Consider the following 16923-nt stretch of genomic DNA (forward strand, 5'->3'; position numbering starts at 1 on the left):
TACACTCACACACACACACACACACACACACACACACACACACACACACACACACACACACACACACACACACACACACACGTCATTTAAGACACATGAATTGCAGATATTTATGGAACAAATGATGAAATAAGAAGGCCATTAATAGTAGCAGATCTGATATAATTAAGAGCAGTGGATATGTTCGAAGAAAGGAAGAGCTAAAAGGAGAATGATATAAAATGTGAATAAAATAACAAGGCAAACAAGGAAAATAATGTGAGGATTTCTTAGAAAAGTAATGAGTATGTAAAAGAGCCACACAAACAGTAAACATGAAAATCTGCCATGTGACTACTCATACAATTAAAACTGAAGCCTCATGGAATAGTTGTGGCAATAAATAAATATGACATAAATGATGCAGATTTGCAGTAAGCACTTTAATAAATATTACAGAATATGCCCAAAAAAGAACATTTCTCAAGGATGTGTAAACCATAAGAATTTCTTTACCATTGAAAAGAAATATCAAAATTAGCAGTGCCAAGAAATAATTGTGGTTTCTTACTACCTTGGCTACATGTTGGTCAAAGGCCAGATTACCATCTACTTATGTTCTCAGATCTCTAAGTACTGGTCAGCTCTTAGGGGTGTCTTTTCAATGAGCTAATTTGTCTGGGCAGTATTTTTTCCAAAAGGCACTATAATGCTCTTCTTTGCATTGAGTTTTGGCACTAATCATTTCTCTATGTTAGTGTCAGGGGGGAATTTATGCCAGCTGCCAATTTGCATTCACCTACCATGACATTAGCCATGACCGCAAAGAAGTAGATGTTAAACAGGAGTGGGCCCAGGATGGAGCCCTGTGGTATTCCAATGGTGACCTGCCTCTTGATGGAGGTAGTCTAATCAATCCTATCTTCTTGGGTCATAACTGTGAGCCAGTTGGCAATCCAACATGTTTTGTAGGAATTTATTCCTAGTTTGGTGAGTGTGGAATTGTGCTGACACCTTAGCCAGGCATGTATCATTTTACCTTCATCCATTGCCTTGCTTATCTTCTGAAAGACATACCTCACTGGACTATATGAAAGGAGACATAATGGATCTCTCAAAATATGTATCACAGACAGGTATGAACCTTGAACTGAGCAGCATTCTACCTTCACCAAGGATGATGCCACAGTGTGAACATAAAATTATTAATTTTAATAATTGGGTTAGTTTCTGGTGTCACTCCAGGGAATCCAGTATCTGTCAGCATGGGAGGACAGGGTCAATAAACCACATTGTTTTGCCAAGATGAACTGTGCCTGTTGGCTGTACCTAGGCTTTCACTTATTGGCAAAACGTTTTTCCACCCCCTTAGAGACTTTTTAGGCATTGAAAAAAAGACTAAACTTTGAACATAGTATAAAAGACTCCAAGCAACCTTAAGGTGTTACTACTTAGTGCTAGGAGCTAAACAAATACCATCAGACCCTTAAAGTCACCCTCAGTCTGGAGAATGTAGATATCTGTGTATTAACTGAGACTTTTTTTAAAGCAGAACACAGTATTCCAGCAGTACAAGGATGCAGTGTCTTCCACAGATTTAGACCAACAAAAGCACAAAATGGGCCCAAAGGTGCAGATGTCTCAATCTGCATTAACAACAAACATACCTCCAGGTTGGTTAAACAGGATGATAACATGGAGTTCATCCATATGCAAGGTCCCATAGATAAGGTCCCACATCATATCATGGTTAGCTACAGGTCACTATCTGTGCCCCTACAGACTCGTGACTCTTATCTAAACCTACTGTAGGCACTCACCAAACATCCAAACACCCTATTCATAGGTGATTATAACTACTCTCTATAGGTAGAGAAACTTACACTGCCTAATACTCATAGGCACAATGCATCCTGGACTTTATTAACACAAACACCCTGGAACAGATAATAAACACTCCAAACAGAGGATCAAACATATTCGTAAGTCAAATGGTACATGGGTTACTCACTCTAAAGGCCTTAACCTAGAATTTGACATTAATAGAACCTGATAGAAGGACAGATTTGTCTCACAGAAGTTACCACACCTTTGGAACAGACTCTCACTTCATGACAAACAGATCACCTCATTGGCCCTCTTCAAATGCAATCTGGACAATTGGATAGGTAATTGTAAGGAGGTTCCACCTGTATCCCTCTTGGGGGGGGGGGGGTGATAGGTGCTGATCATGTAAATAAGTGTAAAACTTGGCTAAGCTTGAAAGGGCCATAGGGCCATTAGCCTAGTAACCTCCTAGATCCTATGATCCTATGGATCTGGTACATAGCAACATGGGAGGGCACTGCACCCCCTCCCCCCATGTCATGTCATCTCTAGTGAGGTCAGATCAGAAAGCTGTCTCCTTTGAAGTAAAAATCAAGACAGAAAACCCAGCTAAACCAGTAACAGTTCGATACTATTGAAAGGCAAACTACAGTTTGAATGCTTATTTCAGAATAAAGATAAATTACTTTGGAGTTTCCTAAAAAGGCATTTTGTTTTTTGCTTTTTGTTTAGGAATAAAATTTTAGTTGTGTCAATCACATTTTCCAGGAAAGCATAATGCCAGAGTCCTAAGACCATGCTTCATGGAAGTTATAACTTTTAAATACTGATCACGGTTTGTTATAGGTTACAAAACTTTTAGTAATCACCTGTAGAACCTATGAAAATGGTTGGGCTTTTACCTTTCTATTTCTGCAAGAGCAATATTTCTTATTAGAGGATATTAAATATATTTTATTTATTTAACTTTGTTGACTAGGCTATAAGTCTCTTTTCAAGGGAGAACTTAGGTGGCATTTTTACTTCTAGAAGAAATTTGGCCAGTACACAAGGGAACTTCTACTCTTTTTTTTTTTTTTTTTTTTTTAAGTGCTAGGGGATCTTTTTTACATCCACCTGAGCTACCTCGAACTCAAGCAGATGGGGCCTCAGTTTAATATCTCAACCAAAGGATGATGCACTCAGGAGTGTAGCACCCCTAATGTTGCACTGCAGTGTCAGCAATCCAATCACTAGAAGTGGGAATAGAACTCACGGCCTTCTGATAACTGTGCTAACTCTTGCACCAGTGGCACGTGTTTAATAATATGAAGCTATAGTGCACTCAGATTCTGATGTAACATAAGTCAGTTCTGCTGTTTCTAGTTTGGGAGTTACCATTAACATAAACTGGTTTTGTTAGAAAGATCAAAAGGTAATGATCAAGCTAGATAATTTTAATCTTGTTTTGCTGAAAGAATTCATGTAATAATGCAATCATAAGTCAGTATATAGGATTCAAGTTTGAGAGTGAAGAATCTGTGTAGGTAGTTGTCGAAGGTTAAGTCAAGAAATGGGTGACTATTATTTCTATTTGACCTAGTGAGTGAACAAACTTTGAGAAGGGGTCCTTAGTGACTATTTTATTTAAATTAATATTAAAAGATGTAAATTATTTCCTGGATCCCAGCATAAATTTAAGTCACCCATTATGAGTAAATTGCACAGCTGTAAATTGAGCTTACTGCTTAGAATAACTCTTCAAGATCAAATAAAGTGGCAGTTAGCGAGCACTGTACAAGTCCACCTGTGAGCTTGAGATGGAAGTAGGCAATATACTCACATACTCATTAGTATGGCTCAGTGACATACATGGCTGGTGATCTGCATCTAGTGTCTGTGTTAATTACTCAGACGAGAAAGAACTGCCCCACACCTGGTCAATTGCCACAGTTTACTATTGAAATTCTGAATCTGCTTCTGTCGATCGTTCATAATGTCAACCCAAAATCCTGAATTCGGAATTTTGAAACAGCAATACATCAAAATCCGTAGTTTGATGTATTTGACGTAACAGGAGGTGATGTCACTCACCTCCTGCTATGCATATTAATGTACCGTTACACTCTACAGTCAACAGTACTTTAATTCTACTATTTTTCAGGGGGGCATAGCCCCCCTGCAACCCCACACTCCCTGCACATTAAATATACCAACTCCGAGATCGCACTACAGTGAGGAAATGGGCCAATTCTCTGTTCCTCATTGAACCGCGATCTACCTGCACAATGTTGAATCCAAATACTCGAACGAAACTACCCGTTAGCTGTACTGTAGTCAATATATTTTGGTTCCACATTCTGCTGACTTGAAAACTGCTATTTGACCACATACTGGTTGACTGATGTTGTTTCTTTCAAGGTTTTCAATGTAAACCAGTTCCCACATGTCTGGCTTATAAAACTTGCTAGTAACTTTAATTTTACTGAAGAACCTGAGGCTTTAGTCAGAGTTACTGAATTAATATGATGTCAGGATTTTGTCTTTTAACCTGCCTGCATTTGATGAATGACAGCAGTAGAATTCAGCTAAACAACAGCAATTAACACAGTTAGAGGGAGTGTAAAATGAAATAATTTAGTAATACAGAAAAAAACAATGTATTTGTGAAGACAATGCTGTATTCCACGTCCAGAGAACAGTCTTACAAATGGATTCATACTGACTAAATTTACTTATCTTCTCCTCCTCCATAATCCCATATTCAAACCAACATCCTGCCCTGAAGTCAGCTCCATTTTTAATCCTTAATAGTCAAACCATTCACTTTATTCATCTGAAAAACTACTCCTTGAGATTAACAAACCAAAAAAAAAAATCATTAGGTCACTTCCTTTACTCAAAGTCAGTGGCAAGAACCTGGAATTCAGTCCCCATTGATATCAGACTAATACATAGTATTAACCTGTTTAAAACTACTTAAAATCATTCCTCCTTAACTCTCACCTCTGTTCCTGTCTTTCACCCAGCTAATATTTTCATACTCTACCCTACTACCCTTTTTCACCCAATATTTCTTTTCTTCTAGTCTCCATATTTCACCCTAATAACATCTCAGGATGCCTCCTTAACTGTCTAAAATACAACTTTTCAGGAATCCTGGAGTCACTGTTTATAGCCTTAAAGCATGCTTTGTGCCATGAAAATGAAGGACTTTGATGGACATCCCCTTCATAAGGGGTGACTTTCAACAGATCATGGATACTACTGATCCATTAATCTGACTAGTCATATTTGCAAAGCCATGGAAATAATTATCTTGAAAATTACCAACAAGGACATAAAAGACCTCCAGACACTGGATCCATCCCAGTTTGGCTTTGTCAAAGGAAGGTCATGCTTACTGACCTTAATGGACGTCTTTGAAAAGGTCACTAAGGCAATGGATGAGGGGAAAGCAGTGCATCCAGCCTACCTAGATCAACAAACTTACAGACCTAGGCATAAACCCATTTATAACATGCTGGATAGCTACCTGGCTCATAGAAAGGACCCAAGAAGTTAGGATGCATGAGTCCACCTCCATAACGAGGCCAATCACCAGTAGAGACCCTCAGGACTTTGTGCTAGACCTGCTCCTCTTTGGCATCTATTTCTCTGAGGTCAAAGCCAATGTCAAAGGCCTTCTGCTGATCAGGCTTGCAGATTATTGCAAACAGGGAACAGTCATTGAATCATCCTAGTATGAGAACACCCTTCAGGAAGGTTTAACACAGCCAAAAGCTTTTTGCCAAAGACATGGCTTAAAACTCAATGTCAAGAAATGCATTATAGTATCTTTTGGGAAATCAGCCACCCCAGGTAACTACATCATTAATAAAGCACACCTAAAAGTTGACTGATTAGTCAGGAATCTAGAAACTCATGAAGATAGTAAACTAACCTTCAGTCTACATGTGTCCAAGGTAGTAAGAAAATCATTCTATGTTGCTCAACTTACAAGTGAGGGCATGTCATCTTGGTGCAGACAGGTCTTTGTACCACTGTACTTGGCCCTCATCAGGCCCACCATAAAGTATAATGCCCCTTTTGGTGTATATACCTGACTAGACAGATGTACCAACTGGAACATCCACAAAGTTTCCTTACAAAAAGAATACAGAGAGTAAACACAATGTCTTACACTGATTGCCTCAAAGTCTTGTCTCTTTACAGACTTCTGAAAAGTGATGTTTACCTGGAGTACAAGGCATCTCTGAACTGTGCTTTTATGAACTTTTTATGCATCTGCAAAACAAACAGCATCAGAACTTCTAGATCAAACTATCTACATTTTGCTTGCAACATAAATAGGACATGTTGTTGAGACAGATATTTTCCTCAGAGAATTCCCATTCCCTGGAATAGGTCCCCCTTCCATGTGAAGCAGAGTCCCTCTCCTAACTCTATTTAAGTGCAACTTGGGCCAATGTATGGGTTCTTAGAAATTTACCCCAGGTCTGGTTCCTATGTCTCTGATGACCAGAGGCAGTCAGTAAATCACCCCTATATAAATCAAATTTGTGGGTAACATTTCAGTTGGATGGCTAGGCTTACAAAGGTGCTAATGATCATTAGACTAGTATACAATGATTAACCTATGAAGCTATGAATCTTTCATCCCTATCTTTTTTTCTGTCTCACTTCTTAATATCTCTAATACTCTGCTTCTTCCTCTCCTTATCAATATTTTACTTTTCTCATCAAAATTCATTCTTTTTATCTCCTTATCTGAAATGTTTGCCCTCATATATTATATACATACCCGAGTATTATTATGTCATTTGTTGCATCTTATTTCCTCTTTAATACTATATACACACCTGAGTTTTATTATTTTATTACATGGTTTTCGTTTTTCATCAAATTGCATCTCAGTACACTTTTATATCTGATTATTTATTGTAGCCACACAGTTTATGCCTCTTTCCAATGTTTCATCCTCTTATAACTCATTGTCCTCTCGTAATGTCTCACAACCAATTACTGTATGTTTTTGTCTTACCTGTATATTATTTGTTTATACAATTATAACGTTTCATAAATATTATTTACCTGCAGATATGTTGTTTATACAATTACACTGTTATATGTAAATAACTTACCTGTATAATATCTATGGAGCTTTTCTGCCTGGACCTCAGCTGTTAATGAGTTTTGTGCCCAGTCAGACTTTCCTGGTAATCACATGTCAAATAAAAAAAATAACAATAAAAATAACAATAAAAAGTGCAGTTAAAATAAAGTCAACAGAATAGCAGGAAGGATTATGCTAATTAGGGTCAGCACAATAACACGGTTAATACGATACAGGACTGCAAAAAGATGGGAAGAAATCACATAATCCGGTTTACTAAAAATCTAGCACTGCCCTTTGGATCGGTGGGCATCAGTTGGTCAAGTCGAACGTCTTCTATTCTTCCATAGGACAGTGATGAACTGAAAATAATTCACTTACATCATCCAGCTGTTTTTCTCTCCTGGCATGTGAAGACTGGTTAGTAACTATAACAAGGAGCAGTTATGTAATTCTGACCTATACATCTGCTGAATACATAGGTTAAAAGGTACCAGAGCAGCCTGAAGTCCTGTCTTAATCAATGAACATCATAACCAGTTAGTACCTAGGTTAAAGAATATGAAGAAAAGGGTCACTTTATACAGTGACTCTACCAACTAGCTGGCAAAGGGTGACCTGCTTGAGCTTGGAAAATAATCGGCTTACTATATAACAGTGCACCGATCTGAATGTTGCAAATTCTGTTGGATCGGTAGTAACACATTAATATGAATCTGATCTGGGTCTTCAAAACTATATGCTTGGAAACAATTGCCAGACAAAATAATTATGCTCAGAACTGCAGTAATGGAAACATCTTTTTAATATGAGAACTAATGAGTGCATAGAAAGCAAGCAAATGTATTACACAAAACATCATTTATGAGGGTGTGGCAAGCTCTCTCGTATCCCCTTGGTGTAAAAGGTACACATAACCAATTACTTTCTTAGTTTTATTCTAAGGTGGTTACATCCTCTAAAAAGTGTGGCCACTAAAATACTACTACTACTAATAATAATAATAATAATAATAATAATAAAACCCAGCCTTACTCTTCCTGCAGGATGCTTAAGTCTTGGAGACATATATCTCCTATAAGAAAGCAATACTGTACAAGGAAATGCCTCTTTCTGCAAGTATTCCAGAAATCAATCAAAAGGTGCTTCAGCAAAGTATTAGTTTAAGGGTGTGCACACTTATGCATCCAGATTATTGTACGTTTTTTATATTTTTCCCCTAACAGATTTGTTTGTTTTTCAATTAAATTGTACAGGTCATAGGTCACATTAAAGGTGTGAAAAGTTTTGAAATGGTTTATTGTGGTCTCATTTTTTAATATCAAAAAAACCTGGCATTTTAATATGGTTGTATTAACTTTTTATATCCACTGTAACTCCTAAGATGCATGTCAGTTGAGAAGGAAGATTATTGCATTCTCTCTTCCCTGAGTTTCTGCAATCTAAAGTTGTTATATTTATGTTCTTGGAGTGTGATGGGTGCAGAGAGGTCAGAAACCCAGAGAATCATGTTAAAATATGTGTAATTTTTTCATATTATTTAAATACTGTAGCCATTGCTGAGTGCAGTGTTTGGAATGTTGGGTCAGTGGCATGGTGTTTAAACAACCAGGTTTTGCTAAACACAAGTAGACCTAAGTGTAATATTTGAGCTAACACATTTAAAAGAAGGAAAGGTGAATGGTCCATAGCAAGGGTAAAACTACTGATAGTCAGAAATGCCAAGTAAATGCAATTGATGTACAAGTACTTCTTGTCACTCAATCCAGCATCCTCTTATTTCCATAACAATTATGTAATGTATCCTTCTCCATGAAATCAAGCTGAGCTACAAGCATTGATAGTAATCTTAGCACATATGACCTTATTTACTGCAAAGCTTAAAGAACTTAAGCTAAGGTTTTTAATGTGCTTCAGTAAAATTCATTGCCGAGACCTTTATGGCAGTCAAATAATTTGTAGAAAAAAGTTGGCAGTGTAAGGTGTGCAAACTTCTAGTAGTACAATACTAGTAAAAAAAAGTAATAGTATAGGCTTAGCACTTCTTATGTAGTATATTAGTAAAAAACATTACAAGATAAATGTCATTTTACTATCTTACTGAATACTGGAAGATAAACCATTCTGTTATTTATTTATTTATTTTTTAGTTTGATTTTGGCCCTAAGCTTCTAAAAACTTCAACTGCTTTCCAGTCTTCTTAGAGAAAACAACATCTCTGCTCATTTCTAGATTTAAAACATGCCTTAGTACTGTATCTTTTTTTTCTCCTTAAGCGGGTATTCCCAGCTCTCCTTACTAAAGAATAAATAAGAGCACTTCCTCGTAAATTGACTTGCTCAGAGTCATATAATAACAATAGGTAGATGGAAATTGATAGAATGAAATGCCAGTCTGGATGATGCAGATCTTTATCGGCCCATAGCCTTAATAATCTGCACTAACTGCCAGACTAATTTTAAAAGACAACTTTTTTCATAATTCTTATGCTCTCTTAAGGGACATCTCCACCTCCAATAGAGTTAGTTTTCTCCTTATATCACCTAGATATAGTTTAGCACCCAGAGACTCTTAAGTATCTTTAAATCTATTCATTTCTATTTTCCTGACATGGATCTTGAACATTCTTTTTTCTTTTTAATAATTCAAATCTCACATTCTTTCTCGAGTTATTCTCAGCCTGCATACCACAGGACTGACACGCCTTCTATAGTTCTCATTGTTTGCCAGTATTCCTATTCTTTATTTTAAGACTGCATCTTGCTGTGGTTCATAAAGTTTTATCAAACACACATTCCTGCTAAAGTGAAACTCTTTTTCCACTGAGTTAGTCGTTGGAAAAAAAATTTATATGAAGAGAAAGGATTAGATATGCTAAAGTACCTCTATGTTTCTTCATTTCTTCATGTCTTAAATAACACTCAGTGAATACGCTGTGGTCACCTTTTGGTTCTACAGCAAACAGTTGGTTTTTAGCTCACTGTTTAGGTTCATACTAGGCTAGGCTATCTGCCCTAGGGCATTTATAAGCCTAGCCAGAATGTGTTTGGCTTTCGCCACCCATTTTAAATTTATTTTGCTATGCCCTTTTTCGAGGTTAGTATACTGTGCCTCTATCTAACAGTGACACAGAAGTGATACCCGGAGTAAACCTACGATCTCCCATCCACTCATCCTCACCTGTAGAATTGTTAACTTGCTATCTTTGCTATAATCCACTAAACTAACCCTTTATTAGTGTGTTTTTATCCTACTACACTTCTAACATGTTTTTTCCCAACTCTTTTTCCCTAGCTCTACCACGTTCAGTTCCTAAACAGAATCCCTGCTTTTCGACATTTTCTGAAGTCCAAGGCCACTGCATAGTGCAGCTAACTGCCTATAATTCTACATTATTGTCCCACTTCAACTAGTTTGTAACAAAGTATGTTTTACTCAGCATTTCTTTTCCCAATTTGTTTAATAAAACAATGCTAGTTGCTTAATTTGCAATTGTAAGACAGCATGCTACCAAGGTCAGCAGCCACCCCCCCCCATCAGAAATGGGAAAAGCTATCTGCTCTTATCTGTGAAATCCCTACCTTCTAACAGTACCCCATCTGGGTTCCTTCCATAGTATATCATTCTCCCTAGTGTTTTACCCCAACAGTTAATGTTATCTTCCCTTATACACCCACATAAGCATAGTTCAAATAGATCTTTCTCTCAGCTTTCGTACTAGCTTCACAATTGCTATCTCTGATAATTTCCATTTGCGTTATCAGTCTTTCTGTCTGCTCTCTCACAGGCTTCTCTACACACAGTGTTTTTTTATCTTCCTGGAGATTGTTTTTTTTTTTTTTGCTTTCTCCCAGCATATCTGTTTCTCTTGCAAACCAGCTCCATTCGACCTCGCTTTGCTCAGGCTCACTCCGTTCCCCTTCCCTTCCACCATTCCCACCTATACTCACTTTCATTAGATTAAAACCTACTCTCACCACACCCATATTCTCCTCCTACCCATCAACTGCTAAATCCCACCCCAACCCCACCCTACAAACACACCCACAAGTCCTCTCTACCTCCACAGTCCCACCCCTCATAAGCTACAAACTCCCACTCATCTCAAACTACTTGGCCCCCAATACTTAGACTCCACCCTACCATTCAAATATGCATTCCCACTTCTCCATAGTCTTCTACACTACTCTAATAGGCCTTCTATGTCTAGCCTACAAAGCCTCTGACCTCCAATATGTCAACATAAATTACAAATTCCCTCAAGCACAAACACTTAATATCCTACAACCTCCTCCCAAGCCTTATTCCTACATCTGCCCTCAACTGTACAGTACCTCCAACCCTCTCCTTTATTCTTTCAGACAGATAAAAACCTCATACCCCACACTGTTCACACTTAGATACCATCAAGCAATCACTAAAATAAGACATCTACTACTACTACAGTCCCTTAGGCATATCAAACTACTAGCTGACATCCACCCTAACCCAGGCCCAATCAACAATACCCCCTCCAAGTGCACTTCCCATCCAAAACTCTTCTGTACATACCCATATTTCATCCCCCTCTAAAGCTGACCTATTAATAACCAATATCAGTCTTAGAAGTCATGTAAATAAAATCAGTGAATTTCAAGCTATACTTGATACCTATTCTCCTGACATTGTTGTCCTGACAGAGACCTGGTTAAAATCCCACATCAAAGACTCTGAAATTACCTTCAACAGCTATAACATAATAAGACAGGATAGACCAAACAAAAGAGGTGGTGAAGTAGCTATCATGTTCAAAGACCCACAAAAATTAGAAAACAAAAATGCACTCCCCCTGACATCCCCAAGTCTGAAATTCTAATCACCCACCTTCTAATAAATCCTCATAAAACCATAATTATCATTTCTGTATATCTGCCCCCTGGAAACAACCTCCCCAACATAGAACTTCTTTCAAGGTCTGTCCACTCTTTCAACCAAGAAACCATTATCCTAGGTGACTTTAATCTCAGCTGGCTAACCTGCTCCTCAGACTGCCCTACAAATGTCATTAATCTATGCAATATTTCCCATCTTATACACTGTCCCACTTGCACCAACAAGCACTCCAAAAAAGAGTCACTACTGGACTTGATATTAACTAACAAACCAAACCTAAATGACCTAGCTGGCTGCCTTCTTATCAATATTAATGACCATTCCCCCACATTTCTACTCAGAAAAAGAATTTGCACACAAACCTACAATCCTTTCAGAATCATCCACAGTAAGAAACATCTCTCACCAGAGTTATTCAACCTATTACTTCAATGCTGTGATTAGTCCCCATTAAAAAACCTAAACCTAGACCTTGCAGTTGAATTCTTTAACTCAAAATTCCTTGAAATTCTAAATAGACTAGCCCCACCAGAAAAATACCACCAAAGCCAAGCAAGTACCATGTCTTTCTCATGAGGCAAAACAACTCATTAAACAAGGAGATAGAGCCAAATCGCTATAGCTATCCACCAAAGACAAATCTAACCTCACCACTTATCAGCAATTAAGAAATAAGACTAAGAAAAAAATTAACAGTGATAAAAAGCAGTATTTCCAAACCACTCAATAAAAGTTCCTTCAAAACCCACAACATTTCTGGCAAACAGTAAATCTCCTTCTTAACCCTGGTAAACCCACCAACCCTCTCCTTCCACAACCAATACTACCACACCCTTAGCCACACAATTCAACTCACATTTTATTAACTCTATCTCCTCCCTGCTTGACATCAAAAAACAACTGCGCCTTTCCTTCCTCTCACTATGCCTCAGTACCACCAACTCCCTATCATTTAAACCAGTTCAAACTTCCTACATTAAAAAGCTACTAAGCAAGTTAAAGCCTTGCTGCCCAGCAGCCGACCAACTTCCAAATGGATTCTTAAAAATTGCTGCCCCATCCATTGCATATCCTATCTCAATATTAATCAATCATTCTATCTCCGCACAATATGTGCCCCTTCTATGGAAAATTGCTCACATCACCCCCCCCCCCACAAGTGTGGCCCCTCCAGAGAAATCACAAACTACCACCCATAGCAATCCTCCCACCTTTAGCAAAAATCCTAGAGAAATGCATTCAGCTTCAACTATTAAACCACCTGACCACCAACAACCTTCTATCAGATTCCAAGCATAGCTTTAGACCCAAGTATAGTACTAGCACAGCCTTATTATCCTTCACCAATACTATTTACCAACTAATGAACAATGGACAACTAGTATACACAATATTCCTAGACATGTCAAAAGCCTTTGACACCATCTCCCACCAACTACTTCTAAACATACAGTACTTGCTACATACAACCTCAGTCCAGCTGCCCTGTCTTGGTTTCTCAGTTATCTCTCTAACCATAAGTAGGCTACCTAATGGGAAAACAAACTCTCCCCTCTACTACCAGTGACCACTGCAGTACGCCAAGGATCTATACTTGGCCCCCTTCTATTTATCGTATTTACTAATAAACAACACAGCTACCCAACTGGCAACTGCAATACACTACACTGATGATACTTCCCTTATCTGCTGTGCCTCTTCCCCACAATAACTAAAAGAAAAAAATGCAAAAAGCTTTTCTAGAAGTAGAATAATTTTTAACAAACCACCAACTCATTCTAAATCCAAATAGGACAAAATTAATAATCTTCTAACAAAACTACCAAATTCAACTGCCCATCCCTCTATATTCACTCATTAAATAGGACCAAAATTGAGCCTTCAAACGAGGGCAAAATCCTAGTTATCATCATAGATGATCATCTCAAATTTGATATCCACATCTCTCAAACCATCAAAAAAGTCAACTCCAAACTAGATGCCCTCTACCTCTGCCAAACCATACCTAACCCACCTCAAGCTAGGCTTGCCACTGCTAGGTCACAATTACTATCTACTCTTCTCTACTACTCACATATCTTTATTAACCTAAGCAAGACAGACCTGCACAACCTTGAATTCTGTTATAATAAAATTGCAAAGTTTGCCACTGACCACCTCCATAAAACCCACCATTGGTCTGCTCTTCTTCAACTCAACTGGCTAGAACTCCCTAATCTACTAATCTTAAACCAACTAACCTTAGCACACAAAATCACACACAATCCTCAGAGCTGCCCAACAATCTCAACCTTACTTCAACTACAAGTGAACAATAGGCCCCTTAGGTCTTCCAATAGGCCATTACTCAGAATAACACAGTCACATAACTACCATGGTGACTCCCTCTACTCAAACAAAGTAGCTAAATCCTGGAATGCTCTTCCCCAAAGCTTACAGTGTACCCCTTTGCTTCTCATCATTTAAAAATAGTTTAAAGGAAAATCAAAAAAGCAAGTGGCTCTGCCCTTGTTCTCCACCAGGATAACCACTTTATCTTATGCTCCTTTATACCCCTACTATACTGTTTTCCTCTAATACAGCTCCTAGTGTCTGCTTTTCTCCCCATTTATTTTCTTCTATAATTTTTTCATAAGCAATTTTTTTTTTGCTTAGCAAAGTTGCATACCTCACAGTCTAGGCCTGATCACTGCTTGTTATCAGCTAAAAATTCATCTTCCTGTTCAAAGGAGTACTTTTTTTAAAGCTGTTTTCTACAAAGAAAATTACTAATGAATCAAAACATTTTCAATACTCATTGTAAAAATGTTCTTTTGTTTTTAGTTGATGTAGTAATCCAGATGTCTGTTAATGTAGTAATGTTAATTTTTCTTTGATTGTACTCGGTTCTGTATTGTTTATCTGTCGAGCTTTTCTCCCCGGGTCTCCACTGAAAACGGGCCACCAGCCCAGTTGGACACTACCTGGTAAACAACTGTAAATAAATAAATAAACAAATAAATAAATAAATACATTTCTTTTGCTATAGATCTTGAAGGCCTAACTTTTTCTTCTAATTCAGTTCAAACACTCTTTCATTTTTGTTTTATTTATTTGTATTTATTTGCTGTGGTAGAACACTGATCACAGAATGACCATTTGCAGGCTTAGCCCTGGTTCCAGTTAAATTAGCAGCTGCAAAAATGTAACTATGGCAACCAACAGTGGAACACAAAGTACTACAAACTAGTCACAAAAAAGAGAGATACTATACACAATCTTCATGCTTTGTTGTGGTGTCCATTTCATAAGCAGAAAAGTAGAAGCAGAATAACAGCAGGAAAATATTTTGCCTTGGAAATTGTATGGAGTAGCATAAGGTATTTAGAGGACAAGCCAAGAGATAAGTAATGGTAAAGACAAAGAGTTCAAGCAATCACAGGGATTCAGAAAGGTAACGGTTTTCAGATGACAGTGAGCATGGAAAAAGAGAAGCTATGAACATAGTTACATGAAGCAGAAACATGTTGTCAATATTAGAGTACTGGTGCAAATAAAACAAGAGCAAAGTAATTAAGCAATAACCCATGCCTGGGTGTGGGTAATGCTGGATTTACCCGAGGTTGGTGTGGTTTGGTCACGAGGGCGAAGCCCAAGTGGCCAAACAAAGACAATCGTGGGTAAAGCCAGCATTACCCACACCCAGAAGTGGGTTATTGCTATTATAGAATGACATTATTTAAGAAAAAAAGACTTACTTTTCTTAAATAATGGAATTGTATAATGCCTCCATGCTGCCCTTCTGCAGCTGTCTGGTATTTTGCGGCAGTTCTGATGCACTGCGTATGCGTATGCTTACGCAGTACATCAGAACTGTGGGTGAAAGCAACAGAGAAAGCAAGATCTCCATTGATTTTTACAAAGTGTCTCGTTATTTTAAAGGAGTTTAACATAGCGAGACAGCTTTAAAAAAAGCAACGGAGAAAGGAAGGTCTCTGTTACTTTTTTAAAGCTGTCTCGCTATGTTAAACTCCTTTAACATAGTGAGACAGTTTCTAAAAAGGAACGAAAATCTTGCATTCTCTGTTGCTGTAAAAAAAAAAAAAAAAAAAGATGATCGGACCTTTTTCCATTAGTATAAGTCTTTGATTTACAATGTGTATGCTGAGCAATCAGTGTGCAGGTTTTGGAATATTAATGGGGGGTTATTGTATAATGTTGATTAAGTGATATGGCATGTGTTCTGGAATTTGCATTTGTATTATTCAAACAAATTCTGTTTAACCTGAGGCCTGACTTTAGCTTAGCTAATAATGAGGAATGCGTTGCCCAGTTTTGTAGCAAGTACAGAAAACTAGTTTAAGAGCTACATATTTTAGTAGATGGGATTTGGAAAATTGGGGTCTATTGTACCCTGGCTTCTGAAATTGTAGTTTAGGGTGGTAGGGATAAGTTCATAAAGAATTTGTCTCATCCTGCATAACAGAGTACAGAGAACACCACTTTCTCTAGTTTGCATGGTTAGTCAGTACTCACATTTTTATTTCTCATGAGGGCCTCTTGCTGACATTGGTATCAGTCACACTTAATTGCTAAGGTAAAACTATTTTCCATGCAGATATTTGCTGAGGAAACCTGTATCTGAAGAATATGGATAATTGTAACATGGTGCAGCATCTTCTAAAGCAACTGATAAGTGATCTAAATTGTCTTATTTTGTGCCAGAGAAGTGCTGAAATTATTGAAATAACTGTATAATGTCTATAATGTGATTATATAATGCATTGCAACTAATGTTTACCTGCTCTCTCACCTCTTTGAAATTACAGCTGTCAGTCACAGTTAAATTATCAAAGCTTAGACTTACTTGAAAAGTATGACACCTATAAAAGATTGTGGTTAAAGGTCTGGGAATTGTTTAGAAATAACAGCTTTGACTACCTGCTTTCTTATAGGAGAAAATATAAATGTTCCATGAAAGATATTTTAGAAGCTTGTATGTATAGTATAGCACATATCAGGGTAACTCTAAAAAATGCTGAAACCATTTTCATAGACATTCTACAATTGAAAAATAAAATCATATGAGTATGACACTTACCATGATAACCATTTTGGAGTATAACCAATTAAAACACAACAAAAAAGCAATGTTTATGTTTTTATGCATT

At 37.5% G+C, this 16923-nt stretch overlaps 1 protein-coding gene across 3 annotated transcripts in view; it reads right to left on the reverse strand.

Moving 5' to 3' along the window:
• The window catches only part of LOC122809750 (netrin-1-like), a 1405978-nt gene that overhangs the window by 990120 nt on the left and 398935 nt on the right, over positions 1 to 16923 (reverse strand). The gene's annotated exons all lie outside the window — the stretch shown is intronic.

Source organism: Protopterus annectens, chromosome 1.part1, assembly GCF_019279795.1.
Source record: "Protopterus annectens isolate FY-2018-M chromosome 1.part1, PAN1.0, whole genome shotgun sequence".
Classification (NCBI taxonomy): Eukaryota; Metazoa; Chordata; order Ceratodontiformes; family Protopteridae; genus Protopterus; species Protopterus annectens.